Genomic DNA, 24,036 nt, shown 5'->3' on the forward strand with positions numbered 1-24,036 from the left:
TTGTTATGACCTGTCAAGAAGTTTAGTGGCATTATGGTACCAAAATGGAGATGAAACAAGTTTGGGATATGAGAGAGAAAACCTTATAAATAAGAATGAATTAAAGATATAAAAATGACCAAATTTACAAAGTAACGTGAAAATATATGCAAAGTAAGCATATGCGCACAGTATAAAATTGCCGTAGTTTCATTTCAGAGTTAAATAACAACAATGATACTTTACATTCCCATTTTCCTTATTCTCCGACGTTCGTACTAATCACTCTTACTAATTAATCAATCTAGAAGGAATATTTACTTTGTTAGGTAAATGCAGAACTTATCCGGTGCCCAGTGCTCGTGGTCTTAGTGATCCGAAAATACGCTTGGACCAGTAGCCTATTTTGTGACACATGATAATAGTTCATACAACGAAACACGAGCACGCATAACACACACACACACACAATTATATAATATATATATATATATATATATATATATATATATATATATATATATATATATATATATATATATAAACTGTGATCAAAAAATTGGAACTAGTTAGTGAGAGCGGACGAACAGAGCGTTAGTAGTCTCCGGCGTGGCGGATTGTCCCTAACTCAACCTTCCTGAAGCTACGAAGTGTAACGGTGACATTTTGACCTAAATATGACTGACTGGTGAATTTCGATTGCTCAACCCGTCTTGAATGCCGGGACTTGAAGTTTTCCTTTATATATGTAAAAAAATTATATATTTGATAGCTTTTAACTGGCATCTTACTGACTGGAGATGTCATGTCATGTCTACAGCTTTAGGTAACCGTGAACAGGCCTATGGTTTCTGGAATCAGCGTCCACTTATTCATTCCAGTGATTTTATCGTTATTAAGATAAATGGGGAGCCGAAAGGTTTGATTTTGAAAGAATACAAGTTGAAGCTCACTGCTTGGGTGCAATAAGAGACCTGCGTGCAAACAGTCATTGTCGAAGGTGCAGTATATTGTGGTACTATGTAATACCTTGAATGGATTAGTTGAGGTGGCTGAATGGGAAATTCGTAAGGAACTTGTTATTCTTTCTTTTTATTTCCTGTTTTGATGGAGGTATCGTATATTTTGAGAAGCTAGGCCCACTTGATCTGATACGAAACGATAATGTAAGAAATATGATTTGTTGACAATCGTGTTCTTTTCCAAGTTGACTACGTACTGACCTCAAGTTTAATGCATTTAAATTTAAATTTACTTTGTGGACCCGGATGTTGTATTTTCATCACACTTTATATGCAGCTTTTGCAAATATATGCTTTCTCATTTTTCCAGAGGCCGTGTAATAGTGTTTTTCCCAAATATCTAACAAACCGGCTTATGAATTTCCATGAAACTACAGCAATGAATGTTTCAAACAGTGGCCTAATTTTTGGTGGTACAATGAATTGACAGATGTGCTTAATTAAGCCGTTTACTCTTAGAAAAAAGAGGAACTTCTTCCCCTCCTTCAGAGCGTTTCGAAGAAGTGGTACTTGAATCACGTAACTGTGACGCAGAGGTTCCCCAACCCTCCTTCGGTGTTTAAACCTATGGCTATCCTAGTACTCCCTTCCTTCTCTGCCTTCTTTCCTTCATTCCCATTGTTATTAGGCTACCGAGTAAATCCCTGTTAGGAAAGACTGTGTACTGCACATATAAAATGAGCCGGAAGAGCAATAAAATGTTTTATGGTGGTAGATAATGATTAGATGGTTAACACAAATTATCGAACATAATAGAAGAGGTTTAAAACAGGGGTGTGGAATCGCACTGAGAGATATTCTACTCGGACTCCTACAAATTTTAGATTTGCGACTAAAAAAAAAAAAAATAAAATAAAATAAAATAAAAACATTAGTAGAAATAGAAAACAATTTTTTTCCTTGAGAGAGTTTTATATTTGGAATGATGTTATTGGGGCAAGACTGGAGCAGGATTCAGAAATAATTTCACCGACTTCGACTCCTACCTCAGAGCCCTTTTAGTACATCCAAGGTAATCATCGGCAGTTGTAGTAGTAGCTCTGAACTATTTCATATAGATTCGACTTTAGTCATGGCAAATATGTCGCTTTGTCCTCGCCATTGCAAAACTACAATTGCGCTGAAACTCTTCACCATCTACAACAGAGAGAAAGAAAGAAACCGCCTGAAAATTAGTATAAATCGGTAAGAAAAGTATGACTTTAATAAGTACATGATATATTGCAATATACTGCTAATATTATATATATATATATATATATATATATATATATATATATATATATATTGATTTTATATACAAATATATATATATATAAATACGCTATATTCATATATAAATATATATATACTGAGGTATAATGAATTGGATATTAAGCGATTTGTAGCTTCATGATTGTGTATATATATATATATATATATATATATATATATATATATATATATATATATATATATATATATATATATATATATATATATATATATATATATATATATATATATATATATATATATATATATATATATATATATATATATATATATATATATATATTTGTTTATTTAAATGTATTTATTTTTTTTTTCCTACAGGCCATGTGAAAGAGTTGCTGATGCTATGGGGATGACTCCGAACGCTGTCCGAGTGTTGGTGAGCCGTGGAAAGAATCCTCATCCACCTGAAACACCACCTGCATCATCAAATACGTCGCCTCTGGTCTTTGACAACTTCACCGTTGGTTCCATTAGGAGACATGTGCACAGCATGTTTGCTGCTAAGCGATTTTTCACTATTGCCACTTTAGCGGAAGAACTTAAAATGCTAAATATCATTCCTGAAGAAACATCTGAGAAGGCAGTATGGCGAATCCTCCATAACATGGGTTTCCAGTACAAAACATCCCAGCGGAAAATGTACCTAAGGAAAGAAACTTTGGACGTCGTTTGCCGCCGAGTTGATGCTCTACGATCCCTCCAGCAACATCGTGATGAAGGAAGAGAAGTAGTGTATGTCGATGAGACGTGGTTTACGACGAGAATGCAACATAGCAAGGAGTGGGTGGACACCTCTCAATCTGTCACCAGTGCCACCTACAGCCGGCAGGTGCCACCAGGAGAAGGAGAGAGGTTTGTGGTGGTAGCAGGTGGTACAGCTAAAGGTTTTGTAGAAAATTCATTTTTATGCTTCCCTGCGAAAAATAAAACCGGCGACTACCATGGAGAAATGAATTCAGAGATATTTATTCGGTGGCTAACATCACAGCTCCTGCCGTCGCTTGAGGATCCTTCGGTGCTGGTGCTAGACAACGCCCCATACCATAGCCAATTGACAGGAGATAGCCGATGCCCAACAACAGCTACAAAAAAAGGAGGATTTGGTTAACTGGCTCAGGTCTCGAAAATACAGTATCCAGCTCACGCAACACGCCCTGAGCTTCTAAAGATATGCAGGGGCAACCGGCCGAAACCAGTTTACATTGTGGATAATATAATCCGTGAATGGGGCCATGAAGTGGTTCGCTTGCCCCCTGCCCATCCTGAGCTCAACGCCATCGAGCAGGTGTGGGGCTGTATGAAAACGACAGGTGCGCTCCTCGTTGCAGCAATTGGTTTACCCGTGCTGATCTCTTTGCCAGGCTTGAAGAGGCCAGGCTTGCTGTAACAGGGGAGACGTGGGCTGGCGCTGTCAGGAGATCAAGATATTTTGAAGATGATTACTGGCTTTCAAGATAATATTCAAGACAGTATAGATCCGGTCATCATCAATCATGAACATTGATATATAACGATATATATAGAGTTTTTATAAATTTACTTTTCCTTGAGAGTGATGATGAGTAAAATGATAAGTGTCCATTTCTTGTTTTTTTTAAAATAACATCCCTCATTATATCTATGCTTTCCAGCAATTGGTGATAACATTATTTTGGAAAAGCAAAGCTAATGAATACTTTGATACGAGTATATCAGCTTGGCATGTAGACAATGTCAATTGGATTTCTCAAAGTAAGGTTGATTGGTTCATTAATTGAAGTCTGTGAATAAGACTCCAGTGACAAATAGTCACATAAGTCCGATATTTGTCATTGACATACCTTATTAAGTAACAAAAAAGTATTAAGTTATTTTATTGTACTTATAACGTAAATAAATATATAAAACTATAGGTTGAAATATAATAAATCTTTTGTATGTATGAAATTATCTCAAATATTTGTATATTATAACATAACATATATATATATATATATATATATATATATATATATATATATAATATATATATATATATATATATATATATATATATATATATATATATATATATATATGATCTCAAAATTTATCAAATGGCCGATGTCAATGCCCTTATATGAAACATCTCTTAGAAGTCTACCTTCTAAGGAATTCAAGCTACTCTCTCTGGTGAAATTGATATGATAAATTATATCAAACAATGCTCTCTGTCATTTTCTTCCTGGCAATTGATGTATCGAGTAACCTGTGTTGTATGGAAGAATGAGTCCTACGGCTTAACCTAAAGAAAACTATATTTCTATTGCTTTACCAACACTCGCTTGAAGTGCGAAGTGTAGGGTTAGCATGGCTTCTTTCGTCTCCTGTCATAAGTCTCATTCTTGATCTTCAATGTAAGTGAGTGGGTAAGATATAAAAGGTTGGTCTTGTGTTTAGGTAAAGTCTAAAGTCACGAATCACATTACCAGGTATGCTGAACTTTTACTGACAAAGAATTTCGTATTGCTTGGGGTAGGTCATATGACAATTATCTATGGAGTTAAACAGGCGTTTAACAATTCGGGGATGGGAGGTACAGGAAAGAAACGTTATACCAACGTCACTGAGGACGTCATCACTTTTGCGAATGTGTGGGTGGCTAAGACTGGCTTTAGCCTCATTTTCTTAAGTAAAAAGTTAATAAAACGTAATTGGCAATGCACAGTATTTCCCAAAATTAAGCCATTGTATGAAGCGCTCCTGCTTTGATATCATGGAAATCCATCAGTTATTTTAGGAGTTATTTAAAACAAACACTATTACTTAAATCTTACTTCCTTACCATCGAACAGTCCTACCGCTGTCGCATTCGTCAACTTATCTCGACAAAGCTGAAAAAATTCGCAAAGACGTAATACATACTTAAGGCACCTGCGATATTCAGGTAAGAAAACTACATATTCAGTAACTAGTCCATAAGAATTTTCAATGTTCTAGGTTTTCCCTTTGATTTGTGGAAGTGTCAGGTTTTATCATATTTAGTAATCGATTTTCAGTGGCTTTTAGGGCTGTCTGTCCGCAGTATGAAAGAATTCAATTAATGGCGTTCCATGCAATCTATGTAGAGGGAATACATATATATATATATATATATATATATATATATATATATATATATATATATATATATATATTTACAATGCTATTTTTCTTTTGCAGCACATTACTTGAAAAGTATATATATATATATATATATATAGATATATATATATATATATATATATATATATATATATATATATATATATATATATATAGTGTGTGTGTGTGTGTGTATTGTTTGAATTACAGACCCATGTAAAGAGGCCTGGCGCAGGGAATTCTTTAATGAAGATTTTATAATTATGTAAGGCTAAACCTTCCTCCCGTTTAGAAATAAATACACATCAACTTGAAAATTAATATACTCTTGGAATTTGGAGTGGGATTTTGTTTGAGAAATCAAAACAAAGTAAGGTCAAAGAATTCCAGTAGACTGTATATCATTTTATGTTTTTTAAAAAATGAGGGGTTGGGATGTGAAGAGGGAAACGAAGGAGGAGAATGCAGGTGGGAATGAGGAGAAGAGGGTGAAGATTCCTTGTTTCATATTCGGGGAATCTGTGAATGCTGCAATATGACCCGGGTATTGACATACCAAGGGTAGAAGTTTTGTCCCCTACAAGATTGGTATGATAAGTTCAATTTACTGCTTTGTTTTGATTTACTTCAAATGCAAATAATGCATATCGATAAATGAAGGTTAAATAAAAATTAAGAAATTTTAGCACAGGACGTCTAATTATCGAATTATTATAGGCATGAAAAAATATCCCCAAGGCCTACCGTCAGGCCTCAAGCCTAAAATACATCGTACTGGTCTACCATTAATAAGATTTCATTACCTGAACATCCTTTACAAAAGCTTAGCTCTGGTATGAGTGACCATTTAACTATAACCATGTTTCATGATTTAAAACGAAAAACGACTAAAAATATGGTACCCTGATAGGGGGAAAGCTTTATTTCGACTCTGGAAGAAAGATATCGGAATTGCACAAGTTTGTGGGAATGTCTAACAGTTCTAACTAGTGTTGTCCAACTTTTTGGAGAAGTTCTGCCTCCAGAAATTTGAACCACAAGGTCTAGATTTCAAGGTTCTTTCTTTTTATCATTCAGTAAAACACTGTCTATTTCGTCACCATGGTGGGGGTTGGTTCACTTACCCCTTAGAACTTCATATGATTTCTACAAGAATTTCTGTAGAAACCGACATAAACTCCTACACTTCCTGGTGTCTGAATTCGATTGTCGAGGACTTTGGGCCAAAAGAGTTTTCTTTTCATATTTCATTTTAAGACAATTGGTTGCCTGACAGTGAACGTACCCAAAAACTCTGGAAAAGCCGGAATTTTGGAATTCCACGCCCGTTTCTCGCCAAATTTATCCCTTTCGGTACCGTCACCTGATGATTTTTATCTGCCAAATTTCATCAAAACCTGTCAACCCTTTCTGTGCTGAATAGGTGCATATTCAAACGGGTGAAGAAGTAACCTCGGTGGCAGATGTAATTAGACGCATAACTCGCATAATAGTTCACAGGACAGAAAATAACATAAAGTTCATATTTAATCATAAAATCAAATAGACAAATAGTAATCAATTAAGATAATTTAGAACTCAAGCCGTGTCGATTGCCATTCACACGGAGACAATTTCCTGCCTTATTTGCTGGGAGACTCCCAAAGGCGTCCATTGACCCTTCCGCGGCTGTTGAATTGGCTAATGCATTCAATGAACCTGTTCGCTAATAAAGTCGGCACAGGGATACCAATGCAAGTAGTAAACGACTAAAAAGTAAACACTGAAATGAGTATTCATGAACAGACTCACGGCGACAAATAAGAATGAAGACAATGAACTAGTCAGCAGTTAAAATTTAAGTTTGTGTACACACACACATTATATATATGTATGCATATATATATAAATATAAATATAATAAATCACAACAGGAGCCACTGCTCAAAACCACAGTATATATGTATATACTGTATATATATATATATATATATATATATATATACATATATATATATATATATATATATATATATATATATATATATATATATATATATATATATATGTATAAATAACTTGAACTTGTTCATATAAAAATTAAAAGCTATAATCATCGTTAATGATCGACATAAATCGATAAATAAAAATCCTGTTCCTGGTTGATATAGATATTCGTGAAGATTTAGGAGAGGGACAATACTTTTGCTTTTAGCCATTCAAATACCAACGGTTCCGGGGGACACTAATGCTTCTTGGATTCATTGATTTATAGATTTAAGGCCTACATGCCAAGCACTGGGGCAACTGAGGCCATTCAACGCTGAAACGGAAACTGACAGTAAAAGTTTGAAAGGTGTAGCAGGAGGAAAACCTTGCAGTTGCACTACGAATCAACTGTTACGAGAGGGTGGACAGTAAGATGGAAGAACGAGAATGCGAACGGAGGTAGAGTAAAAGGAATGAAAGGGGTTGCAGCTAGGGGCCGAAGGGACGCTGCAAAGACCTTTAAGTAGTGCCTACATTGCACCGCATGAGGTGCACCGATGGCGCTAACCCCCTACGGGGTAATGCTTCTCGGAAAGACGAAAACTGTCGTATACAATATACACTGCAAGTGTGCGATAAATCTGATGTGGGCGTCAAGGGATAAAGCCTGTCTCGGGGAAAAATCACTTCCACCAAAAAGCAGGTCAAAGCCCAGTCTAAAAGGAATCACCCGACACCCGATCCCTGTCGTCTATAGCCCCAGCGGGCAAGTAGCGGCTTCACCACGAAATATGGCCACACTCAGATATAATTAGCAAGTAGCGGTTTCACCAGGAAATATGGCCGCACTCAGATATAATTAGCAAGTAGCGGTTTCACCAGGAAATATGGCCGCACTCAGATATAATTAGCAAGTAGCGGTTTCACCAGGATATGTGGCCACACTCGGATACGAACGATGCACCACTCTTGTGGTACGATTGTCGTAGCCCTGTCATAGGATTCTCCTTTAGTCTCGGGGCAACATCGAGAATATGACGTAGGTTGTCTTAGCGTACGTCTGAAGTTGTCCCGAGCCTATCGCAAGACAAACTGCGAGCAATGCATTTATCGAAGGATGTTATGGAGAAAAAGCTATTTTCCGGCAACATGACACAATTTACGACAGTGGCAGACAGGCATACGACTATCGCAAAACAGTTAGAGACAGCCTTGCAATATGTTGCGTCATCCAGGTGATACTCGACAGCCGCAGGAAAATAATGAGAAGGTCTGATATCCATCTACAACAGTTAAGACAAAATTAGATTCTTCAAGATCATCCACGCACTTTTCGCCATTACCAGCATCATTATCATCGTTACTTCCACAGCGACAACCAATACTATTTTTCTAAATATGCATTACCCTACTGATTGTCAGTATTACAAATACCATAATGATTATGAGAACAACATTGAAGCTGTCGGAGATTTATAACTCCTGCTGTCAAGCGCATAATGTTAACTGCATGGAAACGGTAAAATAAAACAAACGTGAGCTCAAATTTAATCATCATACGAATTGGCAGAACCGTTTTTAATCATTTAACTCAATATTCTTCGTCACAATTTTCCATTCACTGAAAGATACAAACGCCGAAAATATATCCTTCTTTGCGCTGCTTTTAATTGTTTCAAAGGGACAAAAGCGAAACCATTTTTAGCAAAGAATTAGAATGACCCGTCAATTCGGGCCTGATATATTGTGGAATGTGAAAATCATAAACTCACAGACTCTGTTTACAGGATAATTCACCGTCGTCAAAATATCTCACTTACTTGAGCGCAGCATCCATCGAAATAGAATGTCTTCAACGCCGGCAACACAGGGATGAACAAAAAAAGAAAAATGTGCGTAAAAGGACCCTCTATTAACCCAAAAGGACACAATAAGCTACGTGCCTAAAAACGAATGTGTGAAGCAAGGGAAAACGTGAGCTGATGGTAAATTCTAAAGCTTTACGGTCGCTAGTGGTAGAATATTATATATTTCTTCGAAATATATTACAAAGAAACAATATTGGAACTACCTTAGGATAAAAAATGGTTGCTAGGCGGTTTCTATAGTCTTGAGAGATTTCAGTCGTAAATAACAGTCTCAACGCATTTACGAATGACTATCGGGGAAAAATTATCGCTTTATTCTCATCACAGATACTATTAATATCTTCGAAACTTATCGCTACAGTAAATTAATGAAATGGACAAGAAATAATCAACAACAAAGCGAAAGAATTTTGTACAGTTAACAAAGGAAATGACGATTTTCAAGAAATTTTTATGATTTTCATTTTGAGATGAAATAAAAAAAAAAAAAAAAAAAAAAAAATATAACATCTGAACATCGTAATATTTAATTTCCATCAACAATGACAACTTAGAAATAGAATATCGAACTGTACACAAGATAACCCCACAGAATACAGTAACGATGCTGAATGCTCTTTGCATAAGACCGTCCCTATTAAGCATATAATAATACAGAAGTCTGAAGAAGGAAAACTTCACTTTTATAAACGAGATTCCCGGAACAAGGTTCATCCATCTCCACCTAAACTTTCAGCGTCTTTTCTTTTTCAGAGAGTTTTTTCTTGATTGATATGAGAGCCCATTAAAATAAAACAACTATTCTAAAGAGCTCCTCTTTTAGTTACTCTAAATTGTGAAGTGGAGTTGGGAAGAACGAAAAATTAATGCACGAGTGTGGAAGTATATGATTCGAACAAAATTCAGCTCAGAGAATGACAGTAATTGAAAATCAAGAGCTATATTTTTCACAAACAATAAGCACTTGCAGTAACCTAACTGGTTCCACTATGGAGTGACCCAGTCAATCACGAAGAGAGTTTTTTTAGAATGACGATCCTTCACACGTATGTGAAAAGAAAATACATTTGTTTTGAGTTACAAAGCTCTTGAGGAAAATTTCAATGAATCCATTTTCTGGGGATTTCCTTCCTCTGCTTCCGTAGCAGATGGCAGGTAAAAGCGTCACTTTGATCTTCTATATCATATTTCTGGACCCAAAAGGGTTTATTAGTTCGACCTTCTCAAGATGATTCTCTAACTTACCAAAAGCGTCGAACTGGGTTGACTTAAGGAATAAATACTCATAAAGTTGCATATATATATATGTGTGTGTATAAATCTCTTAACATTGACACACTTGATATATATATATATATATATATATATATATATATATATATATATATATATATATATATATATATATATATATATATATATATATATATATATATATATATATATATATATATATATATATATATATATATATATATATATATATATATATATATTTATTGAAGATATGATTTTTTGGTGTGTGTGTGTGTGTGTCTCTGTATATTATATATATATATATATATATATATATATATATATATATATATATATATATATATATATATATATGATTTTTGTGTGTGTGTGTGTGTGTGTGTGTGTGTGTGTGTGTGCGTTTCTGTGTGTACGAGACTGAAGGCGACCGCCCAAGCGAGAGAGACAGACTGACGCTCCTGTAGGTGTAATAAAACACACTTTTTTTAAATATTTTTTATTCATTATTTTTTGTCACCGATGGGGTAACTAGATTTCCAGTTCAAATTACATTTTGGACCCTAAACTGGAACATTTTATGTAAATTCCAGAGATATAAAATAAAAGAAGTCGTTAGCATACATGTTTTAGAAATATATATTAATAATGCCTTAAATACAATTACTACTTTTAAAATTATGGCGATAGCTGACGTTTAGTGAATGTTTAAAGTTTAATCAGATGCTGGTCAGGTATAAACGCCATACTCTAAGAGAAAATCTCCTCTACTATCAAATGGTCAATTCAAAGAATATTCCTTTCATTTGGTAACTAATATGAGTTACCTCTCAACAGAAATGGTTCAGTGCTTGTAAAGTAAAGATTTACTGAGAAATAATTAAATATTTAGCTATATATAACATAATTATGGTGGTTCATTAAGCAAAGGCATGAATGATCTGAAGACCTCTGACGTCATCAAGTCCTGTCGGTGGAGACTCCGAGGATCTTTCCCGGGATTCAAGAGTCTCCACGAAAGACTCCAGCATTTGAAGGTCCGAACGCGCTCAGTGACGCTGTTTACCTACATTTGTTTTCTGTTTATGCTATATATATATATATATATATATATATATATATATATATATATATATATATATATATATATATATATATATATATATATATATGCGAAGAAGCGTAAAACGGAAACAAATGTAGACTCTGAATCCGGGAAAGATCCTCAGGTCTCCACCGACAGGACTTGATGACGTCAGAGGTCTTCAGATCATTCATGCCTTTGCTTAATGAACCACCATAATTATGTTATATATGGCTAAATATTTAATTATTTCTCAGTAAATCTTTACTTTTACAAGCACTGAACCATTTCTGTTGAGAGGTAATTCATATTACTTACAAAATGAAAGGAATATTCCTGGAATTGACCATTTGATAGTAGAGGGTATTTGTTTCTTAGAATATGGCGCTTATACCCCAACCATCACCTCATTAAACTTTAAACATTCACTAAAAGGTCAGCTATCGCCAAAATTTTAAAAGTAGTAATTGTACTTAAGGCATTATTGATATATATTTCTAAAACACGTATACTAACGACTTCTTTTATTTTATATCTCTCGAATTTACATAAAATGTTCCAGTTTGTGGGTCCAAAAATGTAATTTCAACTGGAAATCTAGTTACCCATCGGTGACAAAAAAATGAATAAAAAATATTTAAAAAAAAAAAGTGTGTTTTATTACACCTACAGGAGCGTCAGTCTGTCTCTCGCGCTTGGTCGGTCGCCCTCTCGCTCGTACACACAGAAACGCACACACACCACACACACACACACACACACACACAAAAAAATCATATATATATATATATATATATATATATATATATATATATATATATAAAACACACACAGATGCACACACACACACACACACAAAAAAAATCATATCTTCATATATATATATATATATATATATATATATATATATATATATATATATATATATATATATATATATATATATATATACACAGAGAGACACACACACACAAAAAAAAATCATATATATATATATATATATATATATATATATATATATATATATATATATATATATATATATATATATATATATATATATATATATATATATATATATATATATATATATATAATGTGTCCATGTTAAGAATTTAACACACACACCAAGAAAATCATATCTAATATACAGTATATATATATATATATATATATATATATATATATATATATATATATATATATACATATATATATATATATAAATCTCTTAAACAAAAGGTCGCATATATATATATATATATATATATATATATATATATATATATATATATATATATATATATATATAACACACAAGAGATTTAACACACCAAAAAAATCATATTTAATATACATATATATATATATATATATATATATATATATATATATATATATATATATATATATATATATATATATGTGCATATACATATATATACAATTCTATGAGTATTTATCACTAAGGTTAATCCAGTTCCATACTTCTGGTGAGTTAGAGAAGCATCTCGAGAAGGCATAAGTATAAACCCTTTCAGGTCTGAAAGTACAACAGAAGATCTCCGTGATGCTTTACCTGCCACCTACTACGGAAGCAGAGAAAGGCAATCCTCCGAAAATTGACTCAAATATATAAAAGTGGATGTATGTATGTGCCACATACCCTTTGAAATGCACTGAGCAATTTCAACCAAACTTAGTCTACATATGACTTACCATCTGGCAAAGAATACTGTGGGGGTAAGACATCACTGGCACCATAGGCGGGGGGCGGGGCATTGTGGGAAAGGGTGAAATGTATAAATATCCCAAAACGACAGATATTAGTGTCTAATCCATAGTTTTGAGGTAGTGACACTCACAATGCCCTTCAAGTCCAAGTTTAGCCCCAATTGGAAGGGGGTGAGTAGGGATGGGAAGGGGGTAACATGTAAAAATAACCGAAAATGACAGATATTAATATCTAGTCAATAGTGACACTCCCAATGCCCTTTAAGTCCAAGTTCAGCCCTGATAGGAATGGGGTGAGAGGGAGTAACATGTAAAAATAAACAAAAACAACATATCGGTGTCTAATCCATAGTTTCAAGGTCACTGAGATTAATAGTAACACTCCTGGTGTCCTTGAAGTCCAAGTTCAGCACCAATAGGAACGGGGGTGGGAAGGGGGTGATATGTAAAAATAAACAAAAACGACAGATATTAGTGCCTAATCCATAGTTTTCGAGGTCACTGAGATGAATAGTGACATTCCTGAAGCCCCTTAAGTCCAAGTTCAGCCCCAATAGGAAGGGGGCAAGAAGGGTTGGGAAGGGAGTGACATGTAAAAATTACCGAAAACGGCAGATATTATTGTCTAATCCATAGTTTTCGAGGTTGCTAAGATGAATAATGACAATCCCGATGCCCTTCAAGTCCAAGTTCAGCTCTGATAGGAAGCGGGCGTGGGAAGGGGGATGATGTAAAAATAACCAAAAACAACAGATATTAGTGTCTAATTCATAGTTTTTCAGGTCGCTGAGATTAATAGTGATACTTCTGGTGCCCTTAAGTCCAACTTCAGCCCCGATAGAAAAGGGCATCAGAAGTATCACTATCCATCTCAGCGATCTCAAAAACTAAGAATTAGACCCTAATACCTGTTGTTTTTGGTTATTTTTACATGGCATCCCCTTCCCATCAGAGCTGAACTTGGACTTGAAGGGCATTGGGAGTGTCACTATTCATCTTAGCAACCTCATAAACCATGGATTAGATACTAATGTCTGTCGTTTTCAGTAATTTTTACATGTCACCCCCTTCCCAACCCCCTTCCTATTGGGGTGAGAAGGGGTGAAAAATAAATAACTATGAAGGACCATAGTTCAAATTAAAACGAAAACTTTATCTGTGACTGACTGGGTTACTCTGTAACCAAACCTGTTAGGCCAAAGGATTTGTTTTTGTTTTTTTTATCTCATGGAAAATAAAAGTGCAGTCGTGTACTTCTTAATAATGAAATTGCTCTTCGAAGTAACATCAGATATTATAGTAACCTTGTTTTTAAAGGATTTGAGAATCTTTGAACCTGATGTCCTTCCTGTTTAGCATCTTAATCATCTTCGAAGACAATTCTTTTTCTAGAATAGATTTCGTTAAACAAAAAAAAAATTTCCATTATATACTCTTTATCAAGAAGCATTCCCCGCAAGCTGAATCACAATAACTCTTGCAAGATATTACAAAAGATCTTAAATAATAAAAGATATTGGTATAAAGGTAATGAGCAAATTTTAATAAAATAGAAAAGGCAACAAACTCGTTTCAAATTGGTAAAAAACCTTAAATGCAAAATATGGTAAGAACACATTAACAATATATGGCATGGAAATGAATTAGCATAATTTCCATTTTACTTATTGTCAATATTTTCTTACAATCTTATGTAAAAATGTTCTCGGTTTTATATAATTTTGTTTCCTTATTTCTATCATTTCAATATGTTTCTTATCTTTTTTATAAAGTCTTTTATACTTTTAATATGTTTTTTGTTGACCAACTTCTGAGGGTCCGATGGAAATGAGTCACCGTTTGACCAAAGGTCATCAGACAGTCGGTCCCTTTGTGAAAAGTGGGCTAAGTAAGTATACCTTAGTTTAACCAGACCACTGAGCTGATTAACAGCTCTCCTAGGGCTGGCCCGAAGTGGGCTAAGGGAGGGAGTTATTATTATTAGACAGGCTGTGGAAACCGCTACAGCATCCGAGAGAATGACCTTCAGATTTTTGGGTTATTATCATTAGACAGGTTGTGGAAACCTCTACAGCATTCGAGAGAATGACCTTCAGCAGATTTTGGAAAATACAACTGACCACCTTTCAAATGACGTCAACGGAGCAAGTAAGCAACCATGATTGCAGGGGAGAACAAATCATCCATTAGCAAAGACGCAGCTCTTCAGCTTTATAAACATTCCGTGACTCCTGGGAAAAGGCAGAGAGGAATTATATCTTTGCTAAACTGTTAGCAAAGGAAAAATGACTGAGTTCACCTTTCCTCACTTTGGCTTAAATGAAGTAGCTGACTATTTCACAGTTTTATTCATCAACTACCGCACTCTACGCTTGGCTTTCATTAGCAAGCAGTTTATTCGACGTGAGCGAAGTAAGATACTTCCCTGGAAATACCCAAACACGAATGTTTTTCTTTTTCTTAAATGTTTCTGTGTCGATGGTAAAATGATTTTTTTTTAATGTTTCTATGTCGATGGTAAAATAAAAATGGAATAAAGCTGTACAATACTTCGCCGTTTTTTTTATAGTAATCAAGAAAACATCTACTTTAAAGGGGCTGATTAAACCATATCCCAATATTGCAACGCACGTCGAAAGGGAACGATAACGAGAGGCGTGAATAGTGAGGAAGAAGGAAAACGGCACACCTAGTCCTAACGTTAGGCCTTCATATCCTACGTTACTTATTTATGAAATGTACTACGAAACGCAAATAAGAAATATGTACGGAATAAATCATTTTAGTGAATGATGTCCTTGCTTTACTTAGTATATTGTTGAATTACTAAGTCAGTGGGAATAACTGTCATCATTTATTCCCGCCGTGCATGAAGACAATCATCCCAGTCACCGCACTCACTGTTACTACCACTTATTTATTCTCTGAGGACTCAAATCCATTCCAATTTCTCTTTTAACTTTCAAAAGTCCTTTACGCTGCCTTCTGTCGCTGCTACTTCGAACCAGATAGATAAAGTCGAGAAGAAAACTCTCGATTCTTCAGCGGTTTTCCTACTTGGGGTTAGGTCCATGAGAACAGCCTTTTTGTCAGGACGTGGCTCTTACAGCAGACAAGACGAGTTAACGATGCCATTAGTATGAGCTGAATGACCAACTTCAGGGAAAAAGCCCGAATTCGTCATTCAGTGTGGAATAATCAGTGACTTCCAACATCGGCATTCCATTCCACATCCAAGGCAGATTGTCTATCTAGTCGCAAAGAACTGTTTCTGTCATCAGTGCCAAGTCCGATTTGATGACTATATATATGGCCACCCAGAAACCGAATTTATACCACCCGATTTTTTTGACGGTTTTCAGAACAGGCATTCTACCAAAAACACTCGTCTTTTTTTTTTATTAGCATTCCGGGAAAAAGATCCTCGCTTTGGAAACTTTTTTATTTAAAACTGATAACTGGAGGCTAATGCTATGCAAATGAGTGCGTGAAGGCTTCTTCTTATGTACAAAAAGATATGAGATTAATGACAATTCTGTCAACAACATCGGTGATTCAATTACATTCAACTCTTCAGCAATTCGCAATAAAAAGTTCGAATAAGGAAAAACAAAAGAAAACAGTCATCAGGGTGTTCATTCACGGAAGAAATACTTTTCAAGTAATTACCTGTCGTTTTTTATTATGTAAACTATTATCAGACGAATTTATTTTTCGTCTTCATTTTCTGTACACCAGAGAATCAAGATGAATGTTATTTCAAGTGATAGTCATCAGACAAAGGCAATACAATATATTCATATATAATGACAGTAACGCTAAAACAACAGTAATTAAAAAAATGTACTAAAGTTAATCAAAGTTAATGTTAATGTTATTGTTTCACGGTCATCACAATCAAAATCACTGTTCTTTTTATCAATGGAGGAAGTAATCCGCTTGGGAATGAGTAACGGTAACATAAAAAAAAAAAAATCAGGGTGTTCCTTAGGCTCTACAGTTAGAGGTGGTATATCCAAAACTACTAAACTTTAGTAGGAACCATTGTGATACATGAACTTGATGAAAATAAATATATTTATAATTAAAATAAGGCCAAAGCTTGTTACCAAATACTTCGCAAAAATACACAGCGATATAAATGGGGAGAGTCAGGCCAGCATTAGTGCAACACGTTCTTGGTATAACTAGAAAGTTTTCGATTCAGGTACACCTATCATGGCTAAATAAGAAATAAAATAGAGTAAAGCAATAATGACGCAAGGAATATATAATGAATTCTTAATAGCTCTGACGCTAAAATGGGGAACGGGAGAGGAGATAGAATGAGTTAAATGTCGCCTTTCCGCCCCCCCCAAAAAAAAAAAAAAAAACGTAGTTGGCATAAACGAAAAATAACGTAAAGGCAAAACTGAGAGAGAGAGAGAGAGAGAGAGAGAGAGAGAGAGAGAGAGAGAGAGAGAGAGAGAGAGAGAGAGAGAGAGAGAGAGACTACTTTGTGAATAAAAAGATCTGTAATGAGATGTTAAAAACATTTTTCAGTATGTCCTTCTGGCAAAGGCTAACTTTTTTCTAGATCCTGTTGCTAAGAAATAAACAAAAAATTTGCAGAAAAGGAGAAAACACTATAATTTACATTTCTTGGTTCAAAGTTAGTTACTCACTTATTTCGACAGAACAGGAAAAGAATCTTCCATTCCAAGCCATTACCAGCAGTATATTAATTGTATAAAACCTCCAGACAAGAAATGTACTCTCTCTCTCTCTCTCTCTCTCTCTCTCTCTCTCTCTCTCTCTCTCTCTCTAGCAATAAAACTTGAAAAAGCGATTGCTGCACCCTGTCCTGTGAGAGCATTTCCCTGGACGATTTTCCATCTCCAAACTTCCAATCAAAACAACACCCCCCCCCCCACAACCATCATTACATCAATCGGAGATGATCTCAAGTAGCGATTCCTGGGTACGAACATGATTGTGGACGAGTGGGAATATGTAGAGAATGCATGTAAAGAGAAGTAACTCGGAATGATTAAGGAGATGGTTATTTGTCTGTCCATCAGCACTTTTTCCTGTCCGCCCTCAGATCCTAAAAACTGCTGAGGCTAGAGGGCTGCAAATTGGTATGTTGATCATCCACCCTCCAATCATTAAACATACCAAGTTGCAGCCCTCTAGCCTCAGTAGTTTTAATTTTATTGAAGGTTGAAGTTAGCCATGACCGTGCTTCTGGCAACTTAACAGCACAGGCCACCACGTCCGGCTGAGAGTTTCATGGGCCGATCATAAAGCATTATACCGAGACCACCGAAAGATCGATCTATTTTCGGTGGCCTTGATTATGAGCTGGACAGAAAACTCGATTGCGCCGAAGAAACCTCGGTGCATTTTTTACTTGTTCTTTTATTCGATTTATATCGTTCTATCCCTCCTTCTTATTTTGTCATTAGCTCCACAACCTCTCTCTCTCTCTCTCTCTCTCTCTCTCTCTCTCTCTCTCTCTCTCTCTCTCTCTCACTACTACTTGCTAATCAACATAACCACTACCCTTCGAGACTGCTATCACTTTCTCTCCCCTCCTTCTAATTATCATAATCATCATCTTTCGAGATTACTATTCTCTCTCTCTCTCTCAAGATTTCTCTCTCTCTCTCTCTCTCTTCTCTCTCAATCTCTCTCTCTCTCTCTGGCTTACTCTACTAATCATCACAGCCACTACCCTTCGAGACTGCTATTACTTTCTCTCCCTCCTCCTTCTAATTATCATACTCATCATCATCCTTCCAGATTGTTATTTCTCTCCCTCCTCAAGATTTCCCCAACACTCATCTCCTGCTTCCCGCCTCAATGTCCTCAACCACGTCTCCTTTGGCCTACCTCTACCTATTCAACCTAAATAAAAAAACACCTAACCATGTATCTTATACTATTCCCTGTCTTCATACACATGGGCTAGCCACTTCCAGCCTTGAGAACCTAACATACTCATCAACCTGTTGCACACCCGTTACTTCTATCTGAATAAGTACTGTTATTTGATCTTTATCCCTCCAATTAATTCCTAATATTCTTCTGAGCACCTTATTTTCAAATGCTAAGAATTTATTATCCAAAGTCACTGTAATGTACCATGACTCATGCCCATAAATCAAAAAACCAACCATTACCTTATAAATTTTGATTTTTGTATGCACAGAAAAGCTGCTATTATTCCAAATATTTTTAAGCATTCCCATTGCCTGATAAGACTTTTTTAATAATAAAAGGTATAAATTCTGTGCTCAGAGAACCAAAATCTAAATAAGTACCTGAAATATTTAAATTTGTCCACTTGCTTTATAACCATGCCTTCAATTAGACAATCCTGTGCATTTTCAATATTCATATTCATGATTTCAGTTTTCCACTACTAATTGACTGATTATGAAATTTTCCACTGTTAATAAACAAACCAACCTTTCGACCTTCACTCACTAGACAATTCAGCACTCTCTGCATCTTTTCTGATCCCTTACAGATCAAAACTATATCATCAGCATAATCTAAGTCAAGAAGTTTCCCATTTTCTCCCCCAGCATACCTGCATCCATTTCTCTTTTACCCCCTTCTCATAACGCAATCTACGACCAACACAAACAACAGAGAGATAGAATGTCACCCTGAATCACATCAGACTTAACTTCAAATGGATCACTCAAACACCTGTCAACCATCACTTTACAAGATGTGCCCTCATGTATGTTCGAAATAACCCTCACAAACTTTTCCGGTATTCCACAATGCCTCATGATTTTTCCCACAGTCCGTCTCGAAATACTATCAAAGACCTTTTCAAAATCAACAAAGCAAAGACTTAACAAAGTTCTCATTTCATTAGCTTATTGCATTAAATGCCTAACTATGAAGATCTGATCACTGCAACCCCACCTTCCTAAAACCAGCATGTTCATCCCTCAGAGTAAAACCATCAACCACTGGCTCCAACCTATTCAACAATGCTCTACAGAAAATTTTCAAGGCTACAGGTGACAAAATGATTCCCTTCCAGTTACCACACCTACTCAGATCTTTCTTTGGAACTTTAATGATCACACCATTCTTCCAACCTGATGGTATTATCCCCATCACCTGTATCTCATTGAATAATATCTTCAAAACACATACTAATCTATCTTCCTCCACTTTAAACATTTCCAGGAATAAACCATCCTCTCCTGGTGCCTTATAATTCTTTAACTATATAATTCTTTAACTATTTTATTGCCTTAATTACTTCTTCTAGCCTGATCTCACCTTCACCAATATTTAAATCTTCCTGGGGGGACTGGTCTATTAAGAACTGTCTCAAAGTGCTCTTTCCAAATAATACCTGAAGCAGCTTTTCTGAGCCTGTATGTTAGGCTAGACCACTTAGGTTTAGGTTACATATGGTTTAAGACTGAAGAGGTCACACCAATGTATTGGTCACAGTTAAACTGAATAGATGTTGAGGAGGATAAAGATTTTAAAAATCGTCCCCTAGGTTAGGTTAAGCAAGTGAGGACATTTGCATAAATACTCCCACATATATCCAAATATTTTCTTTTATCTGCATTATTTATGAGCTCCTTTGCATCACATTGTGTTGTAAGCAAGGATGATGATGCTGATGATTTATAACAGATTTGTACTTTCTTTTAATTATGCATAAATGCATGTCATAAATAATGTAAGGTGAGAATTTACAAGCTTACTCTGCTGATATCTCAAAGTGTACAATAGTACAGTATCACACCCAGATGTTCACGAATATTCCCATCGTTTAATGAAAAAATGTAAGACCTGAAAGTTTTAAAATCAGCTGAGGCTGATAGCAGTCTTCATATTTTCTATACAAAACACAAGCACACCCACAACACAAATAGTTCAAGTCATTGCCTGTGCCAGCTTGCAAAACTAGTAGTTTATATTATTTATTGTATATATAAGAAATATAAAAGTACCAGTAGGCTATATAAACCAGACAAAATATTACAATTGGGATATTATGGGTATAGTTTGATATCTTCATGTATAATTATAGCTAGCCTAATCACAAGGAAAACATATACAACTTCCACCATAAAGCATTAAGAATTACTGATACAAGTACTAAAAATGTGAAAATATAGATTGTTATGTCAGGGAATATTCAGGCGGAGTAAACTGATGAACCCCAACCCCTTCTTACCTCACCTAATCTAGGGATGACATTTACTGACTAGCCTAGCTCTCAATCTTTTGGTATAAGTAGGACCAATAAAATGGTGTGCCCTTCCCAGCCTTGAACATAACACTTAACCTTGGCAAGAGCAGCTCTAGTGAGCTTACGCCAGTATAATTAAGTATACTAGCCCAGACTCTCAAGAGCTGCTTTTTTTTGTATTTTCCTAGAATGATGTTCAGGTGGATTTGTTACAAGCTTCTTAAGAGTTATAATAACATTAATTTTTATTTTATAGGATATTAGTTTTAAACTCATACAGTTCAAATTCGGGCCCATTACTTAGTCATTCTAATGGAAAAGAAATTTAAATTGTGATTATTCTTTTAACACTCACCATCTGGCGAAGGTAAACTTCGGTCCCCCTATAGGCATTAAGATTTTTGTTATTTTGTAGTTTTATCATGCTCACTTACTTAATTCTTACATTCATAGTTTCACTATTGTTACTAAATATACGCAACGAGTGTTTAAGTAGTAAAAAAAATAAGAAAATACACGGGCGTGGGATCGCATATGAAGCACATTGTTTACAAGAACGCTTACTGCATTCAGGAACTTGTCATTCGCTCAGCCTGCTTCAGTTGTCATTTGGTGACTCAATAATTTCTTGAAACGCATATCTCAGTCATTTAATTTAATTTAATTTGACTCTTTAGTTTTACTTTATTTGATTTTTATAAGTGACACAAGTTTTCGAAAACTTTTTTCAAATTATATCAAAGTCATCAGTAAACAGTATATTTGGTAACGCACCCAACGTCAGTCTTGTCGGAACTGTGAAGCCGTTCTTGTTATTGTTGTAGATCTAGCTGGCCTCATGCCAAAAATGATGTTTGACCACGTTCCAGAGAATTTCATCATGCCACAATTGGCATAAGCATTTGGGCGTTTGATAATTATTCGACTGTGAGGAAAAATATGGGCATGCTAATACTTGAGCCAAGAGAAGTGGGGGAAGAGAGTCGAGAGAGAATGGGAGATTTAAAAAGTACGAGAGGGTAAAGAGGGAACGGATAGGAAATGTCCGTTTCCAGAAAAAAGGAAAAGCAATACGTAATTAAAAATAGAAGGCAGCTGGATGAATTAATAAGTACAGAACGAAATGGAGGAAGAAGACGAGAAAAGAAGGCGCGCAAGGTTAATAGGATGCAAATAATAAAGGAAAGCAAAAGAATAGGAAGACGTCATTAAAATATCGAAAGTGCGTCAACGAAGAAGATACAGATCAAGAAAAAACACTTGAGTTAATATGGAATGTTGCAATCACGAAATTTCTTGTTATAGACAAAGACAAAAAGGGAGAAAGAGAGAGAGAGATAAACAAAAATAACGGAAGATGCGTTTCTACCGTTTATGTACAACAACAGAACATTTTACAGTACTGATGAGTTAGTATAATCGATCGATTGAAATGTTCATTAAAAATTAGTTTCTTTGTAGATAATTTTGATTCCATATCCCGTTTGCTTCTTGAGTTCGGGGAGGGCGGTGGTGTTGGACGGTAGCACTAGAAGTGTAAACAGCCTTCCATGGTGGGAATATCGTAACAGGTTGCTAAATTATCGGCCATGAAATACCATTACGAGAGTACAACATAGACGATGCCAAGAAAACATCACAAACGGAAAATAAAGGGTTTGACAGATGCAGACCCAAAGCTAAATGAGGAACGTCAAGTTAAAGGGAGGCGGAAGCTGTTGGGTTGAAATGGGCCTCATTAAATGGTCTGGTAAATGGGGAACGAAAGTTTAGTGAGGACGGATAATGGGGTGGAAGTAAATGGCGAAGGAATTCAATGGAGCTAAATAGGAATAAAAAATGACGCAATGGCGGAACATTCTAAAGATATTGGTTGAGCTTGGGACAAATGCAAGAATAATTTTGCAACTGGAATATTTCAGATTTGTTATGACCTGTCAAGAAGTTTAGTGGCATTATGTTACCCAAAATGGAGATGAAGCAAGTTTGGGATATGAGAGAAAACCTATAAATATGAATGAATTAAAGATATAAAAATGACCAAATTTACAAAGTAACGTGAAAATATATGCGTAAGCATATGCGCACTCATAAAATTGTCGTAGTTTCATTTCAGAGTTAAATAACAACAATGATACTTTTATATTTCCCATTTTCCTTATTCTCCGACGTTCGTACTAATCACTCTTACTAATTAATCAATCTAGAAGGAATATTTACTTGTTAGGTAAATGCAGAACTTTATCCGAGTGCCCAGTGTTCGTGGTCTTAGTGATCAGCAAAATACCCGTTGGCCAGTAGCCTATCGAGTGTGACACATGATAATAGTTCATACAACGAAACACGAGTACACACACGCAACACACACACACATATATATATATATATATATATATATATATATATATATATATATATATATATATATATATATATATATATATAAACTGGTGATCAAAGTTGGAACTAGTTAGTGGAGCCGACGAACAGAGCGTTAGTAGTCTTAGGCGTGGCGGATTGTCCCTT

The 24,036-nt window shown here is 35.2% G+C and overlaps 1 pseudogene; it reads left to right on the forward strand.

The window, feature by feature from the left end:
* Positions 1 to 1,603: 1,603 nt before the first annotated feature.
* On the forward strand, positions 1,604 to 3,783 carry LOC136851807 (uncharacterized; annotated as a pseudogene).
* The last annotated feature ends 20,253 nt before the right edge of the window (positions 3,784 to 24,036 follow it).

This window comes from Macrobrachium rosenbergii, chromosome 24 (assembly GCF_040412425.1).
Source record: "Macrobrachium rosenbergii isolate ZJJX-2024 chromosome 24, ASM4041242v1, whole genome shotgun sequence".
NCBI lineage: Eukaryota > Metazoa > Arthropoda > Malacostraca > Decapoda > Palaemonidae > Macrobrachium > Macrobrachium rosenbergii.